Genomic DNA, 26,308 nt, shown 5'->3' with positions numbered 1-26,308 from the left:
GGAACAAGTGGGGTTGATGGGGTACTCTTTTGAGGTCAAATTATCATCACAGTCCTTATTGGGAGTGGCCATGGTAGGCAGTTTTTCTCAACTATTTAATATGAAGATCAGATAAAAGTTTGTTTATTCATTTTGCCCTGGTGGAAATATTCTAAATAATTTTAGTGGATGAAAGAACCTGGTAAGTATTATTGGGCATCATGGTATCAACACTGTATGTGCTAACTCAGGGCATATTTCTTTTAGGGAAGATTTTAAGATAGCCACCATTTTCATTTGCATACTGATGTGCATGGGCTTATCTATTGCTGCAGAGTTAAATTCTACAAATTACAAATAAGACCAATATCAGTCTTAAAAAGTTCATTATATTTGCTCTGGAGTTTTACACTGAAGTTTACGAGCAGAAATATTTTCATATTCATGTTAGTAAACATACCTGGTGCACGAAGCTTCTGAATAGAAAAGACCAGGATAATTTAAGAATATGCTCTGAGGCCGGGTGTGGCCAGGTGCGGCCCATGACTGTAATCCCAGCACTTTGGGAGGCAGAGGCAGGCGGATCACGAGGTCGGGGGATTGAGACCATCCTGGCTAACACGGTGAAACCCCGTCTGTACTAAAAATACAGAAAAATTAGCCGGGCGTGGTGGCGGGGGCCTGTAGTCACAGCTACTGGGGAGGCTGAGGCGGGAGAATGGCGTGAACCCGGGAGGCGGAGCTTGCAGTGAGCCAAGATCGCGCCACTGCACTCCAGCCTGGGCGACAGAGCGAGACTCTGTCTCAAAAAAAAAAAAAAGAATATGCTTTGAAAGCAAACAAGAGCCTCCTTAATCTTACATGTGATTTAATTTGCTTTAATGTGCTTTGTCTAGGTAAAGCAAATTTTTCCATGAAAGAAAGCTTGGACAGAAAATACGCTTGGTAAATCAGTCTTCTAAAAGCTGCTGGAGGTAAGGAAAAAAATTAGTAATGTAATGCTGTTGCTAAACTGCCCATCTAATTAATTCTGGGTAATATATTAACAATAATTTTTTGATTTTTTTGGCAGAAAATTTGCCTTTTTTCACTAATCTTATCTCAATTTACTTCAAGAAGATTCCTTTAGTTGGCTAGGCAAGAAAATGTTCCTTGCCTCTCTTATATAACTTAGTGTCTCCACTTAAATAAAATGCCTTAAGGAAAAAGCAATTGCAAAGGAGGTAGCAAGAAAGGCAAGAACAAGGCTAAAAGAACTTGGTTTTAACAGGCATATACATGAGAACCTTTATAGACTAAGAACTTCTGGAGGGTGGGGTGGGGTCATCCTGGGATTAATGATGAAAGGAATCTGTCACCTTTGAGCATGAGTACTTTTTACCTATGGCTCCGCAACAAAGAGGCTATTGTACTTCAAAGCAGAAGCTCCAAACAATGACAAAGAAACCAGGCAAAGGGGGCCAGAGGGGTTGTTGCTTACCGAACATTTCGGTAGCATTTTCAAAATAATTGGCTTAACTACACTATCAAACTAAGTTATAATTTCAAGGGCACCACAATTAACAGGGATTTATGTTAAAGTTCTGTTAAGTAGTTCTTTGTTCTTTCTTTTTTTCTTTCTTGTAAACAGATCTCTAAGGGACGTACCCAGGGCCTGCAATATTATGGGTCAATACTTCATGAAACAGAAGGTACTCTTGATGCAAGGATGGTAAGGGATGTTTGGAATCAGAAACATATAGTCACTCTGAGTATGATAGGAGAGATGAAGATATGATATGAAGAACTAAATAAAAATAAATTCTAAGAATATTAAGTTCACACTTTATATACTGCTCCAGTTAAAGGCAATTTAGTGAGTTGTTAAAAGCCAGGCATCTGGAGCCAGGCTGCCTGGGTTTATCGCTCAGCTTTGCCACTTGGGTAAACAAACAAAACCACCTGTAATCTTACTACTTAAAAAAATACAAAGTATTTACAGTAAAGTATGAAAGCAAACCCATACTCCATTAACCATTCTACATGTAATATGTATCCTTCTCAACTTTTCCCCAAAAGTTATACACATCAGTATATAATGGACAGATGCATAATGCCAATAATACTGGTTTGGAATTAAAAACATCATTCAGTGATCTAAAATGAGCCATGTAGTACATACATATTCATCTTGTATGTACTAATCATCTTGTGTTACTGGATAGGGGTCCCAATCCAGACTCCAAGAGAGGGTTCTTGGATCTCATGCAAGAAAGAATTCAGGAAGAGTCCCTAAAGTGAAAGCAAGTTCATTGGGAAAGTAAAGGAATAAAGAATGGCTACTCCATCGGCAGAGAAGCCCTGAAGGCTGCTGGTTGTCTATTTTTATGGTTATTTCTTTATCATATGCTAAACGAGGGGTGGGTTATTCAAGCTTCCCCTTTTTAGACCATATAGGGTAACTTCTTGACGTTGCCATGGCATTTGTAAAGTGTCACTTGACTTTGGTGGGAGTGTAGCAGTGAGGATGAACAGAGTCACTCTCATCGCAACCTTGGTTTTGGTGGGTTTTAGCCAGCTTATTTACTGCAATCTGTTTAATCAGCAGTGTCTTTTTGACCCGTATCTTTTGCCGACCTCCTATCTCATCCTGTGACTTAGAATGCCTTAACCATCTGGGAATGCAGCCCAGGAGGTCTCAGCCTCATTTTACCAAGCCCCTATTCAAGATGGAGTTGCTCTAGTTCAAACGCCTCTGACACTTGTATGTACTAAGATGGATATAGTATTTTTTTGTCTTATTAACTATTGGTCTATTTAATAAACATTTGTGTGTCTATTATTTTGCTATTATGATAGTAAAGTGAATGTCCTTGCACATAAATATTAATGTTATTATTTCTGTAGGTTAAATTTCAACTGGGATGATGAATCAAAAGGTATGCACATTTTAAATTCTAATAGATACTTCCACATTACTTTTTAAAAGATTGTGCAAGGCCGGGCATAGTGGCTCACGCCTGTAATCCTAGCACTTCAGGAGGCTGAGGCACGCAGATTGCTTGAGTTCATGAGTTTGAGACCAGCCTGGGCAACATGGTGAAACCCTGTCTCTAAAAAATATACAAAAATTAGCAGGTTGTGGTGTTACATGACTGTTTTCCCAGCTACTTGAGAGGCTGAGGCGGGAGCATTGCTTGAACCGGGGAGGTCGAGTTTGCAGTGAGCCGAGATTGCCCCACTGCACTCCAGCCTGGGTGACAAAGTAAGACACTGTCTCAAAAAAGAAAAAAGGTTGTACTAATTTGTGCTGTCAGTAATATGTCAGAGAATGTCTTCTTCAATCCATATGAATTCTTTTTTTTTTTTTGAGATGGAGTTTCGCTCTTGTTGCCCAGGCTGGAGGGCAATGGCTCGATCTCGGCTCACCACAACCTCCGCCTCCTAGGTTCAAGCAGTTCTCCTGCCTCAGCCTCCCGAGTAGCTGAGATTACAGGCATGCACCACTACGCCCGGCTAATTTTGTATTTTTAGTAGAGATGGGGTTTCCCCATGTTGAGGCTGGTCTCAAACTCCTGACCTCAGGTGATCCACCAGCCTCAGCCTCCCAAAGTGCTGGGATTACAGGTGTGAGCCACCGCGCCCAGCCCCCATATGAATTCTTTTTCGCTTTTTATTGTTACGACAAATTTTAAATACAGCAAAAATAGGAAATAGTCTAATGAGCTCCCATAAACCCAACATCCCATTTCAATAATCATCAACTTTATTTTTATTCCTTCTTGTTGAATTATTTTAAAGCAGATATTAGACATTTTCCCATGCAAAGTAGATATTTTATATCTTCAATTATTCTAATTCTGCTTTCTTCTAACAATATATAAATATGATGATGTTTGCTCTTCTCCCATTCTTATCTCTAAATGTGAGAAAATAAAAAACAGAACACTAAAAGCTTCCTGTAAGACTTCAGGGAAGACATGAAAGGTTGAACACATTTTACTTTTACTCCCAGAATTATTTTGAAGTATTAGTAATCACTGGCTTTCAACACATACTAGTTTCTGATGTGGCTCTTTATTTATGCTGCTGTTCTCGTTAATGCAGAAACTGTTTATTGAATGAGAAATAAGCTCCCACTCTAGGATGAGATGCATCATTGAGGAGCAGCCCCCTGGTTTTGGTGACAGAACTCCTACTGAAGGACAGTGCCCTGAGGATGCTGTGGTGAGGTATGCATCCTGCTAGCTTGTTGATACTGCTCCATGCTCATAAAACCATCTGGGGTCCACGAGTAACAAAACCATGATCCATAATAACAAACAAACAAAACGTTTGTTAGCATGACAGCCATCACAGGTCATCCCATCCCGAGGGAAGTGATCCAGAGATTACTTGTTTTTCCATCAAGTGGGAGATAGTAGAGGGCACCAGAAATTTGGAAGAAAGAAAGATGTTACCAGACCCCAGCACCTACCCAAAGTTAATATTGTCCCTTCAGTGGTTCAACAGAAAGATGTTGACGGAAAAGCGTCCCGATCCAGACTGCCCGTTTTTTTAATAGAGATGGGGTCTCACTATGTTGACCAGGCTGGTCTCGAATTCCTGAGCTCAAGTGATTCTCTCATTTCTCACGAGGCTGTGGAGAAATAGGAATGCTTTTACACTGTTGGTGGGAGTGTAAATTAGTTCAACCATTGTGGAAGACAGTGTGGTGATTCCTCAAGGATGTAGAATCAGAAATACCATTTGACCCAATGATCCCATTACTGGGTATTTACCCAAAGGATTATAAATCATTCTACTATAAAGACACATGCACATGTATGCTTATTGCAGCACTGTTCATAATAGCAAAGACTTGGAACCAACCCAAATGCACATCAATGTTAGACTGGATAAAGAAAATGTGGCACATACACACCATGGAATACTTTGCAGCCATAAAAAAGGATGAGTTCATGTCCTTTACAGGGACATGCATGAAGCTGGAAACCATCATTCTCAGCAAAGTAACACAGGAACAGAAAACCAAACACCATATGTTCTCACTCATAAGTGGGAATTGAACAATGAGAACACATGGACACAGGGAGGAGAACAACACACAATGGGACCTGTCCGGGGATCGGGGGCAAGGGAAGGGAGAGCATTAGGACAAAAACCTAATGCATGTGGGGCTTAAAACCTAGATGATGGGTTAATAGGTACAGCAAACCACCATGGCACATGTATACCTATGTAACAAACCTACATGTTCTGCACATGTATTCTGGAACTTAAAGTAAAATGAAAAAAAAAAAAAGAATCTGGGGATTAAACATTCTGAATTTAATTGGCCTAATCCAATTTTCACACAATAGCAGTAGAGATCTTTTTGAAATGTAAATCAGATTTTGTTATTTACCAGTTTGAAACCAGTCACAGGCTTACCATTGTACTAAAATAAAATATAAAATTTAGATATTCTCAAGGAGGCCTACAAGCCTGGTCTATCTTTTCACTTTTTTTTTTTTTTTTTTTTTTGAGACAAGAGTCTTGTTCCGTCACCCAGGCTGGACTGCAATGGTGCGATCTCAACTCACTGCAGCTTCCACCTCCCAGGTTCAAGTGATTCTCCTGCCTCAGCCTCCTGAGTAGCTGGGATTACAGGTGCCCGGCAGCATGCCCGGCTAATTTTTTTGTATTTTTAGCAGTTACGGGGTTTCACCATGTTGATAAGGCTGGTCTCGAACTCCTGACCTTAAGTGATTCACCCCCCCCACTCAGCCTCACAAAGTGTTGGGATTACAGGTGTGAGCCACCAAGCACCTGGCCTATCTTTTCACTTTCATGCATGCCTTTCTCCATTTTGCTCACTGTCCTAGAGTCACATTAGGCTAATTTCAGGCCCTCCCAAGCTTTAGTGTCTCCTCACTTTATTGGTTTAGTCAACACTTCTCCTCACCCTTCACAATAATTATTCTTTATACTTCAGGCTTCAGTTTAAATGTCACTTACCAAGAGGCCTTCAGAGACATCTCATTTTAAATTAGATTCCCTAATTTTACTTTCTCTTTGTAACCTGAACCTTTCCTTCATAGCACTTATCCTTTAGTGATTATAATTATATCATTATAAATAGGTTTTAAATTGTAATGTTTCTCTGTCCCTACCCCCAACTTCCCAGAAGCTTTCAAAGGATAGATATCCATGCTTGTTCTCTCACCCCTCAAAATCCAGCACAACGCAGTGCCTTGCCTTTAGTATGCACATGGTACTTAAAACAAAAACAAAAACCCCAAAAACCCGAATATATAAATAAAGTAACATTATATCCATGCTTGTTCTTTCACCCCTCAAAATCCAGCACAACGCAGTGCCTTGCCTCTAGTATGCATGTGGTACTTATACTTAAAAACAAAACAAAACAACCCCCCCCCCCGCCAAAAAAACCTGGGTATATAAATAAAGTAACATTTAAACTAAGGCCAGAAGGGTGATGACTAGGACTTAGCTAGGCAAAGGTTGTGTGTAGGAGGGAAGCATTGGAAAGACTTTTCTGCAAGGAACTTTTGGAAGCTTTTAAAGGAGGGAAAGGCCATGAGTGTCACAATTGTGAGATTAGAAATTTGCTTTGCTCTGCTTTGTGAAATACAGGAAACTTTTTTTTTTTGTAAAGGAATTGTGTTTTTCTGATATATTACTGTGTTTAGTTATTAAGCCAGGATCATTAGAGGTGTAGAAAAATGTGCTAGATAAAAATCTCAGTGGAATTAGTATTGAGGTGATCCTGTTATATGCAGGTGTTGGATAAGGTGACTCACTTTTCAGTCTGTGATGTTCTGGCTCCGAGAAGTTCTAGACAATGTAGAGAGTAGAAATCAGGATGACTAGGCTGCTGATATAATCTGTTACTTTTGTTGAATAAAAGAAAACCTGTCACTTTAAAATGTGTTATGTTTTGAATTTAAAAATTTTTTAATGACTTTCTGTTAGTAAAGTTAGCAAATAAAGGATAATAACCTGAAAGTAATCATTTACTAATCACAATTTTAAAGAAAAATATTTGGGCAAGAAAATGTGAAAAAAGCCTCACAAACTAATTGTATTGGAGGGTACCTTTTGCTAAAATATTTTACCTTTCAGCTACCTCCAAATCCAAAAGGTCCATTTTTAGGCAATTAAGTCATCATAAAGGAGAACACATATTTGAAGGCAGGTGGGCCTGAATTTAAATGCCAGGTCCAATCACTTACTGTGAAATCATTAAGATTTTTTCTTAGTACAGGTATATATACCTGTACTTAGATATTTCCTTAGTACAGGTATATATACACAAGCATATTTTTAATGAAATAAGGAGGAAATACTCTCGACAGTCAGTCCTCATGTCTGTAACTGGTTACATGGCCATAGTTGGGATTGATAACTACCTTCTTCTACTACCCATTCTGTATTCCCTTTCCCTTCAGCAAGCGTCTCTGCTGGTCATGGTTTTTTACCTGATGGAGTGAGCCAAACTTTCATTCCTGAAGGGTCTGGGCTGTTTGTAGTCCTGCCTGGATGGAGTTGTTGTAGTTTTCTATTGACCTTAGTTACAGGGCAGGGTAATAGCAAGAGATGCCCTAAGTAATCGCCTGTATTCCAGACATACTCTGTATTCCTTATCTGCACTGTGGAGTAGTAGACTGATTTCATCTTGATAGTCTGGGTCAATCACCTCAATTAACACTGTACCTCCCTGCTTAATCTGTATACTTACAGGTAGGAGGAGCGTGGCCAGGGGGCAATCTTAACTTCCCAGTTCCATAGAGTCATTGTTGTGTCCCCTGGTGGCAGCATTCCTCCCTCTGGAAATAAGACTTCTAGGCCAGCAGAACATAATGTGGCAGGAACAGGAAGCAAAAATTTTGCTAGCCAGGTCACTAGGGGCAATTGTGAGTGGTGCCACTTCCACTTCCACTGCTTGATTCCTGGACGCGTGAATACTGGCTCTGAAAGAAACAGTACTGTGATGGTTAATATTATTTGTCAACTTGATTGGATGAAGGGGTGCCCAGATGGCTAGTAAAGTATTGTTCTTGGGTGTGTCTGTGTGGGTGTTGCCAGAGGAGATTGACATTTGAGTCAGTGGGCTGGGAGAGGAAGACCCGTCCTCAGTGTGGGTGGACACCATGCAATCAGCTGCCAGCACAGCAAAGACAAAGCAGGAGGAAGAAGGTGGGATAACTTTACCTGCTGGATGCTTCTTCCTGCTCCTCCTGCCCTTGGACATCAGACTCCAGGTTCTTTGGCCTTTGAACTCTTGGACTTACACCAGTGGTTTGCCAGGGGGTCTTGGGCCTTCAGCCACAGACTAAAGGCTGCACTGTCAGCTTCCCTGGTTTTGAGGCTTTTGGACTCAGACTGAGCCACCACTGGCTTCTTTCTTCCCCAGCATGCAGGTGGCCTGTCGTGGGACTTTGCCTTGTGATTGTGTGAACCAATTCTCCCTAATAAACTCCCTTTCGTATATACACAGCCTTTGGGAGAGCTTTGCCCCAGCCCTGCAAAGTATTGTCACCAAGTTGGTATTGTAACTGAAATGCCAAAAGGCCATTCCACCGTTCTATATCAAGCCAGCTGCTTCAGGATAATGGGGAACATAGTAAGACCAGTGAATTCCATGAGCATGAGTCCACTGCCATATTTCTTTGGCTGTGAAGTGCCTTGGTCAGAGGCAATGCTGTGTGGAATACCATGGAGGTGGATAAGGCATTCAATGAGCCCGTGAATTTTAGTCTTGGCAGAAGCATTGGGTGCAGGAAAGGCAAATCCATATCTGGAGTATGTGTCTATTCCAGTAAGGACAAACTGCTGCCCCTTCCATGATGGAAGAGGTCCAATGTAATCAAACTGCCACCAGGTAGCTGGCTCATCACCCCGAGGAATGGTGCTGCATCAAGGGCTCAGTGCTGGTCCCTGTTGCTAGCAGATTGGGCACTCAATCATGGCCATAGCCAGGTCAGCCTTGGTGAGTGGAAGTCCATGTTTGTCACTCATGCATAACCTCCATCCATGCCTCCATGGCCACTTTGTTCATGAGCGCATTGGGCAATGATAGGGATGGCTGGGGAAAGAGGCTGAGTGGTGTTCACAGAGCAGGTCATCCTATCCTCCTGATTGTTAAAATCCTCCTTTGCTGAGGTCACCCTTTGGTGAGCATTGACATGGGACACAAATGTCTTCAAAGTTTTTGACCATTCAGAGAGGTCTATTTACATACCTCTTCCCCAAATTTCTTTGTCATCAATTTCCAATCATGTTCCTTCCAGGTTCCTGATCATTCAGCCAAACCATTGGCTACAGCACATGAGTTCATATAAATGCATGTCTGGCCATTTCTCCTTCCAAGAAAAGTGCACAACCAGGTGTACTGCTCAAAGTTCTGTCCACTGGGAAGAGTTCCCTTCATCACTGTCTTTTAGGGACATCTCAGAAAGGGGCTGTAGTGCTGCAGCTGTCCACTTTCGGGTGGTGCCTGCATATCATGCCGAACCATCTGTAAACCAGGCCCTAGTTTTCTCTTCCTCTGTCAACTGGCCATAGGGAATTCCCCATAAGGCCATCAGCACAGGCTGGCAGAGAGAAGGCAGGGTGGCAGGAGTGGGGACCATGGGCATTTGAGCCACTTCTTCATGTAACTTACTTATGCCTTCAGGATCTGCTTGAACCCAATCACGTGTATACCACTTCCATTTGATGACGGAATGCTGCTGTGATAGACAGTTAAGGTCGCATGGTGACTTGATGACCCATAGTCAAATGTTCAGTTTCCACTAAAGCCCAGTAACAGGCCAAAAGCTGTCTCTCAAAAGGAGAGTAGTTATCTGCAGAAGATGACAGGGCCTTGCTCCAACATCCTAGAGGCCTCCACTGTGATTCACCTAGGCCTGCCAAACACTGCAAACAGCATCCTTATCTGCCACTGACACCTCAAGCACCATTGGATCTGCTGAGTCATATGGCCCAAGTGGCAGAGCAGCTTGCACAGTAGCCTGGATCTGTTGCAGAGGCTTCTCCTGTTTTGGACCCCACTCAAAACTAGCAGCCTTTCAGGTCACTTGATAAATGGAATGGAGTAACACACACAAATGAGGAATGTGTTGCCTCCAAAATCCTAATGGGCCCACTAGGCATTGTGCCTCTTTCTTGGTTGTAGGAAGGGCCAGATACAACAACTTATCCTTCACCTTGGAAGGACTATCTCAACATGCCTCACATCACTGGAACTCTGGAAATTTCACAGAGGTAAAAGGCCCCTGAATTTTAGATTTATTTCTCATCCCCTGACATGCAAATGTCTCCCCAGTTGCTACTTTTTTTTTTTTTTTTTTTTTGAGATGGAGTCTTGCTCTGTCACCCAGGCTGGAGTGCAGTGGTGTGTTCTTGACTCACTGCAAGCTCTGCCTCCCAGGTTCATGCCATTCTCCTGCCTCAGCCTCCTGAGTAGGTGGGACTACAGGCACCCGCCACCATGCCTGGCTAATTTTTTGTGTATTTTGTTTAGTAGAGACGGGGTTTCACTGTGTTAGCCAGGATAGTCTTGATCTCCTGACCTCGTGATCCGCCCGCCTCGGCCTCCCAAAGTGCTGGGATTACAGGCGTGAGCCACCGCGCCTGGCCAGGAATGGAGAAAAAGGCATTTGCCAAATCAATAGCTACATACCAGGTACCAGGAGATGTGTTAATTTGCTCAAGCAATGAAACCACATCTGGTACAGCAGTTGCAATTGTAGTCACCACTTGGTTAAGCTTACAATAATCCACTACCATTCTCCAAGATCCATCTGTCTTCTGAACAGGCCAAATAGGAGAGTTGACTGGGGATGTGGTAGGGATCATCACCCCTGCACCTTTCAGGTCCTTGATGGTGGCACTAGTCTCTGCAATCCTTTCAGGGATGCAATATTGTTTTTTTATTTACTATTTTTCTAGGTAGAGGCAGCTATAATGGTTTCCCTTTGGCCTTTCTCACCATAATAGCCCTCACTCCACAGGTCAGGGAACCAATGTGGGAATTCTGCCAGCTGGTAAGGATGTCTATTTATTTATGAATTCTGGCACTGGGTAAATGACCACAGGACAGGTCCTGGACCCACTGTAAGTCAGATCTGAGCCAAAATGCCATTAATTACCTGACCTCCATAAGCCCCTACTGTAACTGGAAGGCCAAGGATCCCCTGGAATCAATGTCAGTTCAGAGCCAGTGTCTAGTAATTCCCAAAGGTCTGATTATTCCCCTTTTCCCAGTGCACAGTTACCCTGGTGAAAGGCCAGAGGTCTCTTTGGGAAAGGATGGAAGAAAGATTAACAGTATAAATTTTTAGTAGTATAGTGGGGTCCTTCCTCAAAGGGACCTGGCCTCCTCTTCATTCAAGGGGTTCTGGGTGTGTAAACTGGCTCAAGTGTGGAAACTGATTGAAGGCTATGATTATCTGCTTTTATAACTGAAATTAGACTTTTCTCTACTTGACCTGGAAGTTTTCTTTTTATAGATCAGGTAAAAACATAGTAGGCTTCCTATCAATTTCACTTCTAGGAATGCCGTGATTAATTAGCCAATACCAGAGCTCTACATGGGTCAGAATATTCTGATTGTGGCTTTGCCTGTGCTGTCCATTATGGTAACTACTCCCACGTTGCCTTGAAAATTGAGTGCTACCACTTGGCTCCTACCACTTGGAATCCGATTATTCCCATTGTGTTTAAGTTTTCCAGTTGAGTGACTGTGGTTTCTACTGTAAGATCTAGCACACAGAGAAGAGCAATCACAGAACTCTTTAAAGATGCTGGTGCTCCCCTCACAAATCTATTTCACAGGGTATTGGTGAAGGGTATGCCCTCTGAACCCTCCCGTTTGGGGTGAGTAGGTCTAACGTGAAAAAATCCACTCTAGCATTCCAGTCTCCCAAAGCCTTTGTATCTCTTCCTCTACATTAAACCAAGGGAGATCAGGCATTTACAGCTCACTCACAGTGGGCCATCTTTTGATCCATGTTTCAACTAACTAAGAAATAAATTATTAGAACCTTTTAAAACTCCCTTAGCTGGCTGGGCTTAGTGGCTCAAGCCTGTAATCCCAGCACTTTGGAGGCTGAGGTGAGTGGATCATTTGAGGTCAGGAGTTTGAGACCAGCCTGGCCAACATGGTGAAACCCCATCTCTACTAAAAAATTTAAAAAAAAGTAGCTTGGCGTTGTGGCGGGCACCTGTAACCCCAGCTACTTAGGAGGCTAAAGCAGGAGAATTGCCTGATTCTGGGAGGTGGAGGTTGCAATCAGCCGAGATCACACCACTGCACTTTAGCCTGGGCATCAGAGTGAGACACCATCTCAAAAACAAAAACAAAAGCACAACTCCCTGAGCTGCAACATTAAATGCAGAATCTCTGCCTAGTGGGTCCATATCAAAAAATTTAGCCTGATCCAACTTTATGTTCCTACCACCATTATTTCACACCCTTAATATCCATTCTCATACCTATTCTCCAGGCTTCTGCTTATATAAATTAGAAAACTCAAGTAGTTCTTTTGGAGTATAGTGCACCCCCTCATGGGTCACACTTTGTACCTCACGTTTAGGGGTCTGCTGGGACTTGAGTCTAGTTACAGGTCTAGAAGCAAAGAGAGGTATTAGGGGTGGGTCCTGAGGAGAATCAGCATTGTCTTGCCTGGCAACTGCCTCAGGGGAGGCCATCACTGTTGCTCAGCCTGTGCAGGGTTAATCTCAGACAAAGGTGGAGAGGCTGATAGCAGCTTGGGTGAGGGAGGGGATGTTGCCCTCACAGGGGAGTGGGTTGTGAGGGAGGTGAAGGCCATTTCCTCTGGAAAATAAACTCATGGGAATTCAGGAACTTAGTGTCCCCAGCTTCATCAGGGTCCTTCCACACATCCCCATCTGAAGTTGTAGAGTTCCATTATTTCCTAGTCAATGGTCTCACTTTATCAGTAGACACCTGGTGAGGCTGAGTATGTGCCTTTCATTGTATGTCAGCCACTCACATGATAAGAGCTTGGTCTTATTTTCAGCAATTTCAGCCCTTTGTCTGCAGAAGACAAGACAAACAAACCTGAAAAAAACCCAGGGCAATCTTAGAAGATTGAGGTTAAGTATGCACTTCTGGAGCTGAGATATATAATCTCTGAGCTCATCTTTTTATTTCATCACTTTGTCCAGCAAACTTAGGAGCAGCCAACCAACTTCACTATGTTCCTTGGTTCTCTGTAAACATTCAAAGGTATCATGTATAGAGTCACTAAACTCCTTGCCTCTCAGTAGTGGTGAATCAGGAGTATCAAATGCATTTATTTTGCATAACTCTCTAAACAATGCATGCCAAGGACTACCAGTGCTCTATGTACTCTTAGAAGTAGAGTCGTTTTTTTCCATTTGTTTGTGTCCTCTCTTATTTTCTTGAGCAGTGGTTTGTAGTTCTTCTTGAAGAGGTCCTTCACATCCCTTGCAAGTTGGATTCCTAGGTATTTTATTCTCTTTGTAGCAGTTGCAAATGGGGATTCACTCATGATTTGGCTCTCTGCTTATCTGTTGTTGGTGTATAGGAATGCTTGTGATTTTTGCACATTGATTTTGTATCCTGAGAGCTTGCTGAAGTTGCTGATCAGCTTAAGGAGTTTTTGGGCTGAGACAATGGGGTCTTCTAAATATACAATCATGTCATCTGCAAAGAGAGACAATTTGACTTCTTCTCTTCTATTTGAATACCCTCCATTTCTTTCTCTTGCCTGATTGCCCTGGCCAGAACCTCCAATACTATGTTGAATGGGAGTGGTGAGAGAGGGCATCTTTGTCTTGTGCCGGTTTTCAAAGGGAATGCTTCCAGCTTTTGCCCATTCAGTATGATATTGGCTATGGGTTTGTCATAAACAACTCTTACTATTTTGAGATATGTTCCATCAATACCTAGTTTATTGAGAGTTTTTAACATGAAGGGATGTTGAATTTTATTGAAGGCCTTTTCTGCATCTATTGAGATAATCATTTGTTTTTTGTCATTGTTTCTGTTTATGTGATGGATTATGTTTATTGATTTGCGAATGTTGAACCAGCCTTGCATCCCAGGGATGAAGCCAACTTGATCATGGTGGATAAGCTTTTTGATGTGCTGCTGGATTAGGTTTGCCAATATTTTATTGAGGATTTTCGCATCTGTGTTCATCAGGGATATTGACCTGAAATTTTCTTTTCTTTATTGTGTCTCTGCCATGTTTTGGTATCAGGATGATGCTGGCCTCATAAAAAATTTCATGCTCATGGATAGGAAGAATCAATATCTTGAAAATGGACATAATTCCCAAAGTAATATATAGATTCAATGCAATTCCCATCAAGCTACCAGTGACTTTCTTCGCAGAATTAGAAAAAATTACTTTAAATTTCATATGGAACGAAAAAAGAGCCGGTATAGCCAAGACAATCCTAAGCAAAAAGAACAAAGCTGGAGGCATCATGCTACCTGACTTCAAACTATATTACAAGGGTACATAACCAAAACAGAATGATAATGGTACCAAAACAGATATATAGACCAATGGAACAGAACAGAGACCTCAGAAATAACACTACACATCTACAACCATCTGATTTTCAACAAACCTGACAAAAACAAGCACTGGGGAAAGGATTCCCTATTTAATAAATGGTGCTGGTAAAACTGGTTAACCATATGCAGAAAACGGAAAATGGACCCCTTCCTTACACCTTATACAAAATTTATACCTTATATAAAATTATACAAAATTACACCTTATACGAAAATTAACTCAAAGTGGATTAAAGACTTAAATGTAAAACTCAAAACCAAAAAAAACCTAGAAGAAAACCTGTGCAATACCATTCAGGCCATAGGCATGGGTAACGATTTCATGACAAAAACGCCAAAAACAATTGCAACAGAAGCTAAAATTGACAAATGGGATCTAATTAAACTAAAGAACTATCATCAGAGTGAACAGGCAGCCTACAGAATGAGAGAACATTTTTGCAATCTACCCATCTGATGAAGGTCTAATTTCCAGAATCTACAAGGAACCTAAACAAATTTATGAGAAAAAAACAACCCCATCAAAAACCGAGAGAAGAATATGAATAGATACTTCTCAAAAGAAGACATTTATGCAACCAACAAACATATGAAGAAAAGCTCATCATCCGTGGTCATTAGAGACATGCAAATCAAAACCACAATAAGAAACCATGTCATGCCAGTTAGAATGGTGATTATTACAAAGTCAGGAAACAACCAATGCCGGCAAGACTGTGGAGAAATAGGAACGCTTTTACGCTGTTGGTGGGAGTGTAAATTAGTTAACCATTGTGGAATAGAGTGTGGTAATTCCTCAAGGATCTAGAACCAGAAATACCATTTGACCCGGCAATCCCATTACTGGATGCATACCCGAAGAATTATGAATCATTGTAGTATAAAGACACATGCACACGTATATTTATTGCAGCACTATTTACAATAGCAAAGACTTGAAACCAACCTAAATGCCCACCAATGATAGACTGGATAAAGAAAACGTGGCACATATACACCATGGAATACTATGCAGCCATAAAAAAGAATGTGTTCATGCCCTTTGCATGAATGTGGATGAAATTGGAAGCCATTATTCTCAGCAAAGTAACACAGGATCAGAAAACCAAGCACTGCATGTTCTTACTCATAAGTGGGAGTTGAAAAATGAGAACACGCGGACACAGGGAGGGGAACATCACACACAGGGGCCTGTCAGGGGATGGGGTGCAAGGGGAAGGAGAGCATTAGGACAAAAACCTAATGCATGTGGGGCTTAAAACCTAGATGACGGGTTGATAGGTATAGCAAACCACCATGGCACATGCATACTTATGTAACAAACCTTCACATTCTGCACATGTATCCCAGAACTTAAAGTAAAATGAGAAGAAAAAACAAAGTAAAGTCCTTAGCATTTTTAGGTCTAATCAGATTAGAGAGCTAACTCCAGAAATGACAAAACCAATTAAGGAAATTCATCCTTAAAATTCTGTTCCTCTAGAACCACCCCTGGTACCAACATCTCTTTTAGTCAGAGTTCTCCAGAGGGACAGAACAAATGGGATATATGTATATATAAGAAAGAGTTTATTAGCGAGAATTGGCTCACATGATCACAAGGTGAAGTCCCATGATAGGCCATCCGCAAGCCAAGGAAAGAGAGAAGCTGGTAGTGGCTCAATCCAAGTTCACAAGCCTCAAATCCAGAGAAACCGACAGTGCTTCAGCCTGTGCCTGAGGACCTGATAACCCCTGGAAAGCTGCTGGTGCATGTCCCAGAGTACGGAGGCTGAAGAACCTGGAGTTTAATGTCCAAAGACAGGAGGAACAAAAGCAATAATTTGGCATAAGAAGAAGAAAGAGAACCAGAAGACTCAGCAAGCAAACTTATCCCACCATCATCCACCTGCTCTATTCTTGCCACTCTGGCAGTGGCTAGTGTGCCCACCCATATTGAAGGTGGGTCTTCTTCTCCCAGCCCACTGACACAAATGTCAGTCTCCTCTAGCAATACCCTCACAGATACATCCAGAAACAATACTTTACTACCTATTTAGGCAGCCCTTAGTCCAATCAAGTTGACACCTAATATTTCCTATCATGTTGGCTACTTATATATTTTCTTTGGCGAAATGTCTAAGTATTTTGCCTATTTTTAGATTGAGTAATTTGTCTTTTTGCCTTTGGATTTCAAGAGTGCTTTTTAAAAAATTATTGATTAGAAATCTTTTACACGATATATTATTCATGGAGTCCATTCCAAGATGGCCTAATAGGAACAGCTCCGGTCTGCAGCTCCCAGCATGATCAATGCAGAAGACAGGTGATTTCTGCATTTCCAACTGAGGTACCTGGTTCATCTCACTGGGCCTGGTTGGACAGTGGGTGCAGCCCATGGAGGGTGAGCTGAAGCAGGGTGGGGCATCACCTCACCTGGGAAGTACAAGGGGTCAGGGGATTTCCCTTTCCTAGCCAAAGGAAGCCGTGACAGACTGTACCTGGAAAAAACGGGACACTTCCGTCCAAATACTTCACTTTTCCCAAGGTCTTAGCAACCAGCAGACAAGGAAATCCTCTCCCGTGCCAGGCTCAGTGGGTCCCACGCCCACAGAGCCTTGCTCACTGCTAGCGCAGCAGTCTGAGATCGAACTGCTAGGTGGCAGCCTGGCTGGGGGAGGGGCGTCCACTGTTGCTGAGGCTTGAGTAGGTAAACAAAGTGGCCAGGAAGCTTGAACTGGGCGGAGCCCACTGCAGCTCAGCAAGGCCTACTGCCTCTATAGACTCCACCTCTGGGGGCAGGGCACAGCAGAACAAAAGGCAGCAGACAACTTCTGCAGACTTAAACGTCCCTGTCTGACAGCTCTGAAGAGAGCAGTGGTTCTCCCAGCATGACGTTTGAGCCCTGAGAACGGACAGACTGCCTCCTCAAGTGGGTGCCTGACCCCTATGTAGGCTAACTGGGAGATACCTCCCAGTAAGGGCCGACAGACACCTCATATAAGCGGGTGCCCCTCTGGGACAAAACTTCCAAAGGAAGAATCAGGCAGCAATATTTGCTGTTCTGCAATATTTGCTATTCTGCAGCCTCTGCTGGTGATACCCAGGCAAACAAGGTCTGGAGTGGACCTCCAGCAAACTCCGACAGACCTGCAGCTGAGGGACCTGACTGTTAGAAGGAAAACTAACAAACAGAAAGAAATAGCATCAACATCAACAAAAAGGACATCTACACCAAAACCCTATCTGTAGGTCACCAACATCAAAGACCAAAGATAGATAAAAACACAAAGATGGGGAGAAAACAGAGCAGAAAAGCTGAAAATTCTAAAAACCAGAGTGCCTCTTCTTCAAAGGATTGCAGTTCCTTGCCAGCAACTGAACAAAGCTGGACAGAGAATGACTTTGATGAGTTGACAGACGTAGGCTTCAGAAGGTCAGTAATAACAAACTTCTCCGAGCTAAAAATGGATGTTCAAACCCATTGCAAGGAAGCTAAAAACCTTGAAAAAAGTTAGATGAATGGCTAACTAGAATAAACAGTGTAGAGAAGACCTTAAATGACCTGATAGAGCTGAAAACTATGGCATGAGAACTTCGTGACGCATGCAGAAGCTTCAATAGCGGATTCGATCAAGTAGAAGAAAGGGTTTCAGTGATTGAAGATCAAATTAATGAAATAAAGCAAGAAGAGAAGGTTAGAGAAAAAAGATTAAAAAAAAAAAACAACAAAAAACAAACCAAGCCCCCAAGAAATATGGGACTATGTGAAAAGACCAAATCTACATTTGATTGGTGTACCTGAAAGTGATGGGGAGAGTGGAACCAAGTTGGAAAACACTCTGCAGGATATTATCCAGGAGAACTTCCCCAACCTAGCAAGGCAGGCCAATACTCAAAATCAGGAAATACAGAGAACACCACAAAGGCCCTCCTCGAGAAGAGTAACACAACCCCAAGACACATAATTGTCAGATTCACCAAGGTTGAAATAAAGGAAAAAATGTTAAGGGCAGCTAGAGAGAAAGGTCAGGTTACCCACAAGGGGAAGCCCATCAGACTAACAGCGGATCTCTCTGCAGAAACCCTACAAGCCAGAAGAGAGTGGGGGCTAATATTCAACATTCTTAAAGAAAAGAATTTTCAACCCAGAATTTCATATCCAGTCAAACTAAGCTTCATAAGTGAAGGAGAAATAAAATCCTTTATAGACAAGCAAATGCTGAGAGATTTTATCACCATCAGGCCTGCCTTACAAGAGCTCCTGAAGGAAGCACTAAACATGGAAAGAAACAACTGGTACCAGCCACAGCAAAAACATGCCAAAGTTAAAGACCATTGATGCTAGGAAAAAACTGCATCAATTAACTGGCAAAATAACCAGCTAACATCATAATGACAAGATCAAATTCACACATAACAATATTAACCTTAAATGTAAATGGGCTAAATGCTCCAATTAAAAGACACAGACTGGCAAATTGGATAAAGAGTCAAGACCCATCACTGTGCTGTATTCAGGTGACCCATCTCATGTGCAGAGACACACATAGGCTCAAAATAAAGGGATGGGGGAAGATCTACCAAGCAAATGAAAAGCCAAAAAAAAAAAAAAAAAAAAAAAAGCAGGGGTTGCCATTCTAGTCTCTGATAAAACAGACTTTAAACCAAAAAAAAGTCAAAAGAGACAAAGAAGGCCATTATATAATGGTAAAGGGATCAATTCAACAAGAAGAGCTAACTATCCTAAATATATATGTACCCAATACAGGAGCACCCAATTCATAAAACAAGTCCTTAGAGACCTACAAAGAGACTTAGACTCCCACACAATAATAATGGGAGACTTTAACACTCCACTGTCAATATTAGAAAGATCAATGACACAGAAGGTTAACAACGATACCCAGGAATTGAACTCAGCTCTGCACCAAGTGGACCTAATAGACATCTACAGAACTCTCCACCCCAAATAACAGAATATACATTCTTCTTAGCACCACATCATACTTATTCCAAAATTGACCACATAGTTGGAAGTAAAGCACTCTTCAGCAAATGTAAAAGAACAGAAATCACAACAAACTGTCTCTCAGACCACAGTGCAATCAAATTAGAACTCAGGATTAAGAAACTCACTCAAAACTACACAACTACATGGAAACTGAACAACCTGCTCCTGAATGACTACTGGGTAAATAATGAAATGAGAGCAGAAATAAAGATGTTCTTTGAAACCAATGAGAACAAAGACACAACGTACCAGAATCTCTGGGACACATTTAAAGCAGTGTGTACAGGGAAATTTATAGCACTAAATGCCCACAAGAGAAAGCAGGAAAGATCTAAAATTGACACCCTAACATCACAATTAAAAGAACTAGAGATGCAAGAGCAAACACATTCAAAAGCCAGCAGAAGGCAAGAAACAACTAAGATCAGAGCAGAACTGAAGGAGATAGAGACACAAAAAACCCTTCAAAAAATCACTGAATCCAGGAGCTGGTGTTTTGAAAAGATCAACAAAATTGATAGACTGCTAGCAAGACTAATAATGAAGAAAAGAGAGAAGAATCAAATAGACACAATAAAAAATGATAAAGGGGATATAACCACAGATCCCACAGAAATACAAACTACCATCAGTGGATACTATAAACACCTCTCCACAAATAAACTAGAAAATCTAGAAGAAATGGATAAATTGCTGGACACATACACCCTCCCAAGACTATACCAGGAACAAGTTGAATCTCTGAATACACCAATAACAGGCCCTGAAATTGAGGCAATAGTTAATAGCCTACCAACCAAAAAAATTCCAGTATCAGACGAATTCACAGCTGAATTCTACCAGAGGTACAAAGAGGAGCTGGGTACTATTGCTTCTGAAACTATTCCAATCAATAGAAAAAGAGGGACTCCTCACTAACTGATTTTATGAGGCCAGCATCATCCTGATACCAAAGCCTGGCAGAGACACACACACAAAAAAGAGAATTTTAGACCAATATCCCTGATGAATATCGATGCGAAAATCCTCAATAAAATACTGGCAAACTGAATACAGCAGTACATCAAAAAGATTATCCACCACGATCAAGTTGGCTTCATCCCTGGGATGCAAGGCTGGTTCAACATTTGCAAATCAATGAATGTAATCCATCACATAAACAGAACCAACGACAAAAACCACATGATTACCTCAATAGATGCAGAAAAGGCCTTCGACGAAAGTCAACAGCACTTCATGCTGAAAACTCTCAATAAACTAGGTATTCATGGAACGCATCTCAAAATATTAAGAGCTGTTTATGACAAACCCACAGCCAATATCATACTGAATGGGCAAAAACTGGAAGCATTCCCTTTGAAAACCCGCACAAGAGAAGGATGCCCTCTGTCACCACTCCTATTCAACATAGTGTTGGAAGTTCTGACCAGGGCAATCAGGCAAGAGAAAGAAATAAAGGGTATTCAATTAGGAAAAGAGGAAGTCAAATTGTCCCTGTTTGCAGATGACATGATTGTATATTTAGAAAACCCCATTGTCTCAGCCCAAAAACTCCTTAAGCTGATAAGCAATTTCAGCAAAGTCTCAGGACTTGTATGTTTGGTGGAATTTGGCTGTGAATCTATCTGCTCCTGTTTTTTCTTTTTATTGGGGGCGGGGGTGCGGGTAGAATTTTTAGTACTGAGTCAATCTCCCTACACATTATTGGTCTGTTCAGGCTTTCTATTTCTTCCTAGTTCAACCTTGGGAGGTTGTATGTTTCCAGGCATTTATCCATTTCCTCTAGGTTTTCTAGTTTGTGAGCACAGAGTTGTTCATAGCAGTCTCTGATGATCTTTTAAATTTCTGTGTCAGTTGTAATATCTCCTTTTTCATTTCTGATTGTATTTATTTGAATCTTCTCTTTTCTTGGTTAGTCTAGCTAACAATCTATCAATTTGTTTTATATTTTCAAAGAACCATTTTTTCATTTTACTGTTCTTTTGTATTTTTTTTTTTTTGGTCTCCATTTTGTTTAGTTTTGCTCTGATCTTTGTTATGTCTTTTCTTCTGCTAGCTTTGGGTTTGGTTTGTTCTTGTTTTTCTAGTTGCTTGAAGTGTGTCACTAGGTTGTTAATTTGTGATCTATTTTCTAATGCAGGCATTGAAGGCTATCTATAAACTTTCCTTTTAGCACTGCTTTGGCTGTACCCCAGATTTTTCTGGTATATTGTGTCTCCATTTTCATTTGTTTCAAAAATTTTTTAAATTTGTCTTAATTTTGTCATTGACCCAAAGATTGTACAGGAGCAGGTAATCTAGTTGCTATGTGTATATATAGTTGTGAGAGTTCCTCTTGCAATTGGTTTCTAGTTTTTTTTCACTATTATCTGAGAAGATACTTGATGTGATTTTGATTTTTAAAAATTTATTGAGGCTTTTTTGTGGCCTAACATATATAGTCTTCTTGGAGAATGTTTAGTGTACTGATGAGAAGAATTTATGTTCTGCAGTTGTTAGATAGAATGCTCTGTAAATGTCTGTTGTGTCCATTTGGTCTAAAGTACAATAGTCCAGTAATATTTGTTTTATGAATCTGGGTGCTCCAGTGTTGGCTAAATATATACTTAGGATTGTTATGTCTTCTTGTTGAATTAATCCCGTTATCATTATATAATGACCTTCTTTATCTTTTTTTTTTTTTTACTGTTTCTGATTTAAAATCTGTTTTATCTAATATAAGTATAGCTACTCCCGCTTACTTTTGGTTTCCATTTGTGTGGAATATCTTTTCCCATTCCATTACCTTCAGTCTATAAGTGTCTTTATGAGTAAGGTGAGTTTCTTACAAGCCATCTATAGTTGATTCATGTTGTTATATCCATTCTGCCAAACTGAATGTTTTAAATAGAGCGGTTAATCCATTTAAATTCAAGGTTAATATTGGTATGTGAAGTTTTGTCCCTGTCATAATGTTAGTTGTTATCTAGTTGCTTTGCAGATTCTTTATTTACTTTTCCTCTGTTTGTTTTGTCTTTGTGGTCTGGTGTTCTGTCATGTTGCCATTTGATTTCTTTCTTTTCTTCATTTGTGTAATTGCTCTATAAGACATATGAGTTTTATACTTTCATGTGTTTTTATGATGGTGATTATTGACCTTTTGTTTCCATGTTTAGAACATTTTGAACCTTTCTTGTAGGACTGGTGTAGTGGTGACAAATTCCCTCAGTATTTGCTTGTTTGGAAAAGACTATTTCTCCGTCTCTTAATGAAGCTTATTCTAGCAGGATATAAAATTTCTGCTTGACAGTTTTTTTCTTTAAGTATTTTGAAAATAGAATCTCAATCTTTTCTGGCTTGTAGGGTTTCTGCTGGGAAATCTGCTATTAGTCTGATAGGGTTTCCTTTATAGGTGATTACATGCTTTTCTTTTGCTGATATGAAAAATTTTTCCTTCACATTGAACTTAGACAGTCTGATGACTAAATGTCATGGTGAAGTCCTTCTTGCAATGTATTTTCCTGGAGTTTTCTGAGGCTTTTACAGCTCCATGTCTAGATCTCTTGCTAGACTAGGGAAGTTTTCCACAATTATATCCTCAAATACATTTTCCAAACTTTTGCCTTTTTCTTCTCTCTCAGGAATACCTATGATTTGTAGGTTCAGATGTTTTACATAGTCTCATTGTTCCTGGAAGCCTTCATTTTTAAAAATCCTCTTTTGCTTTATTTTTGTCTGACTGAATTAATTTGAAAGATCTGTTTTCAAGTTCTGAAATTCTTTCTTCTGCTTGGTCTAGTCTACTGTTGAAGGTTTTTGTGTTTTGTTTTGAGATGGAGTCTTGCTCTGTCACCCACGCTGGAGTGCAGTGACACGATCTTGGCTTGCTGCAACTCCTTTCTCCTTTCAAGTGATTCTCCTGCCTCAGCCTCCCAAGTAGCTGGGACTACAGGCATGTGCCACCGTGCTTGACTTATTTTTGTATTTTTAGTAGAGATGGGGTTTCGCCGTGTTGGCCAGGCTGGTCTTGAACTCCTGGCCTCAGCCTCCCAAAGAGTTGGGATTATTGGCGTGAGCCACTGCACCTGGCCTATTGTTGAAGGTTTAAACTATATTTTGTTATTCCTTCTATGAATTTTTCATTTCCAGACGTTCTTTTTTTTTTTAATCTATCACTTCAGTAAATTTCTCATTCATATCCTGAATTGATTTTCTGATTTTTTTTTGTATTGGTTTTCAGATTTCTCTTGGATCTCACTGAGCATCTTTAAAATAAATATTTTGAAGTCTTTATTTTGTATATCCAAAATTTCATTTGGAAAAATAAAAAATGAAAAAGTATAAAACAAAACAAAAAATTTTCATTTTGGTTAGAATATACTATTGGAGAGTTACTGTGATACTTAGTGGGTGCTGTAACATCCTGTTTTTTCATACTTCCAGAATTGTTATGCTGGCTCCTTCTCATCTGAAGAAATTCATTTCTTGTTATTTTTGAATTTATTGTCGTTTGGACATGACTTGTTTTTATTCCCCTTGAGTATGTGACTGCAATGTACATTGAACAGGGTTGTTCGGCTTTGCTTCTGGGTGCTTTCAGTGGCAAAAATGCTGTATAAATTCCTTCTTTATAGATAGCCTCAGTGTGGTGAGGTTATCAAATGTTGGTTGTAGTAGTTGTGTACTGGGCATGTGAGCAGGCTTATGACCTCCTGAAGAACTGGAGTTGCAGAGGTCTTGAGAAGCTTATCTCATTCACAAGCACTGTGTACTTGTGTCAGCATATTTTGTATTGGATTGTGTAGTTCAACCTCCAGGTCAGTTACTGATACTTGTAGGTAACAGCTAGCTGCAGCAGTAGCAGTAGGAATTATGCTTTGTTAACGGGGAGATCTTTGTTTACTGGGAGAAGCTCTCTGATGCTTCTGGCAATGGACTGGTCTGTGAAAGCACAGTGGCCTGGGCTCCATGCTCATCCTCAGGGAGGTGACGGTGAAGCTGGGTAGAGCTGGACCAGGCAGGCCTGCCCTCTGGTCCTCCAATGGTGGGTGCAAGCACCAGCCCTGACAAAGGTGGCAGAGGAGTCATTGGACCCCTGGTGAAACACACTGAGCTCTCTGCAGGGCAGATAGGGGGTGTCCCAGTACCATGGCCTCAGCATACATTAATGTGATTTATTTCCCTGTCATGTTTCCATCCAGATGCTCTGAATATTCAGTTTGGTCAGACACAGCTGTTTATTACTAGGCTGCAATGTAGCCCAGAACTGTAGGAGATGCCTACCTTGTGGCTCAACACTAAGCCTCTGTGCTGTCTGGAAATGGCTGCAGTGCAGTCTTCCCCCACAGTCCCAAACACACAGCTCCTTGGCCCTCCTGTTGTCCTTCACAGTTCTGTGCAGAGAGAGGAAGGGGTTCGGCCTTTCTTGCTAATCTGGGCCCAGAGGTCACATTGCCCGTGGGGATGCAGTCTCCCCTCACAGGCCCAGGCAGGCTGCCCCCTCTGCTTGCTTGTGCTAACTTCTTGTTGGCAGCGACAGTCGCGTCAGCAGTTGTGAGCAGAGAGAGAGGAGAAATCTCCTTCTCTATGTCAGGCTCAAGTACTGAGGCTGCTCAGCTGGTGAAATGGGATTTCATTCCTCACTTGCAGAGCCCAGCATAGAGTGTGTCTGTTGGAAGGAGGGCTGCCAATCACAGCCCCAAGCAGGGAGCTTTTGGGTACTGGGAAACATACACTTTGGTTTCCTTTGTCCCAAGAGCTGTCCCGTTGGTGTGGTGTACTTTCCCTTCCATTAGGAGCAGCGCTTCACGGAGGGTTAGATGACTGGGAACCCTGAAGCTCCCTTGGGTCCAGACACTACTGTGCCATTACCACCCTCCTAGCGAGTGCTAGCGAACGTCTATGGGAGCTTCCAGGACATGGAAACACAAGGGCTGAGGTTCTTTGGGCAGAATTCAGTCCCCCAACAGCTGCGCCCCTACAATGGTGCCTCGCTGCAGACACTCGAGTCTGGGGAAAAGGCAAGTGCCCCTGCAAAAGATCACTGTCTAGTGTAATGACCTCAAGAAGTCCCCAAATCACCGCCCTGACTAGTGTCTGGGATCATGAGTGCAGAGAGCTCTCCTACTGTTTATATACCAGCAGTCTGCCATGGAGGTGAGGGGAGCCCAAACCCTCCCACTTACCCTTTCCACCCAATGCCAGGTCCCTCAGGGATTCCAGACAACGTCTGATGGCCCAACTTGGCCCCTTCCTTCCTTCTTTTTTTGTGCCTCAGTTTATTTTTCCCCATGAGCTCTCCATTGGGTTCTAGTACTGTCTCCTTGATATTCTATTCGAGTTACGATAATCTGTTTATAATTTTGGTTCTTATTTCTGAGGAGAACTGGCAAATAATATTTCTAGTCAGTCATCTTGAACCTGTCTCCAGTTTTTTTTTTCTTACAGATCATGCTCTTGATGTAGCTTTAAAAGTTTGAATAGCCCAAAGCCATGCAAATTTTCTTAAAATATTTTATTCCAAGAATTTTTAGTTTATGTTTAATTAGTCTTGTGTTGAGAGCTAAGTTTTGAGTTAATTTTTGTGTTATTGTGTGAGTTAACAGTCTAAGTTCACTGTTTTGTATGTACATTTCAATTGTTAAAAAGATTATCCTTTCCCTGTTGAATTGTCTTGGCACCTTTGTCTTAGTTTTAACCAATAGACCAAAAATATTTATGGTTGGACTCTCAACTTAGTTTAATTGACCTAAATGTCTCTCTGCATGCCAACTACACTGCCTGGATTACAGTAG

The 26,308-nt window shown here is 41.3% G+C and overlaps 1 long non-coding RNA gene across 1 annotated transcript in view; it reads left to right on the top strand.

Annotated features, from left to right (window-relative positions):
• Positions 1-296: 296 nt before the first annotated feature.
• The window catches only part of LOC130541444 (uncharacterized), a 46,851-nt gene continuing 20,839 nt past the window's right edge, over positions 297-26,308 (top strand). Inside the window, exons 1-4 of the long non-coding RNA XR_008955500.1 lie at positions 297-953; positions 1,610-1,670; positions 2,866-2,897; positions 4,066-4,190. This is a non-coding gene — a long non-coding RNA (uncharacterized LOC130541444). The remainder of the gene's footprint in view (positions 954-1,609; positions 1,671-2,865; positions 2,898-4,065; positions 4,191-26,308) is intronic.

This window comes from Pan paniscus, chromosome 3, assembly GCF_029289425.2.
Source record: "Pan paniscus chromosome 3, NHGRI_mPanPan1-v2.0_pri, whole genome shotgun sequence".
Taxonomy (NCBI): Eukaryota; Metazoa; Chordata; class Mammalia; order Primates; family Hominidae; genus Pan; species Pan paniscus.
The sequence above is the reverse complement of the archived record's forward strand: the minus strand, read 5'-3'. Positions and strand labels throughout refer to the sequence as shown.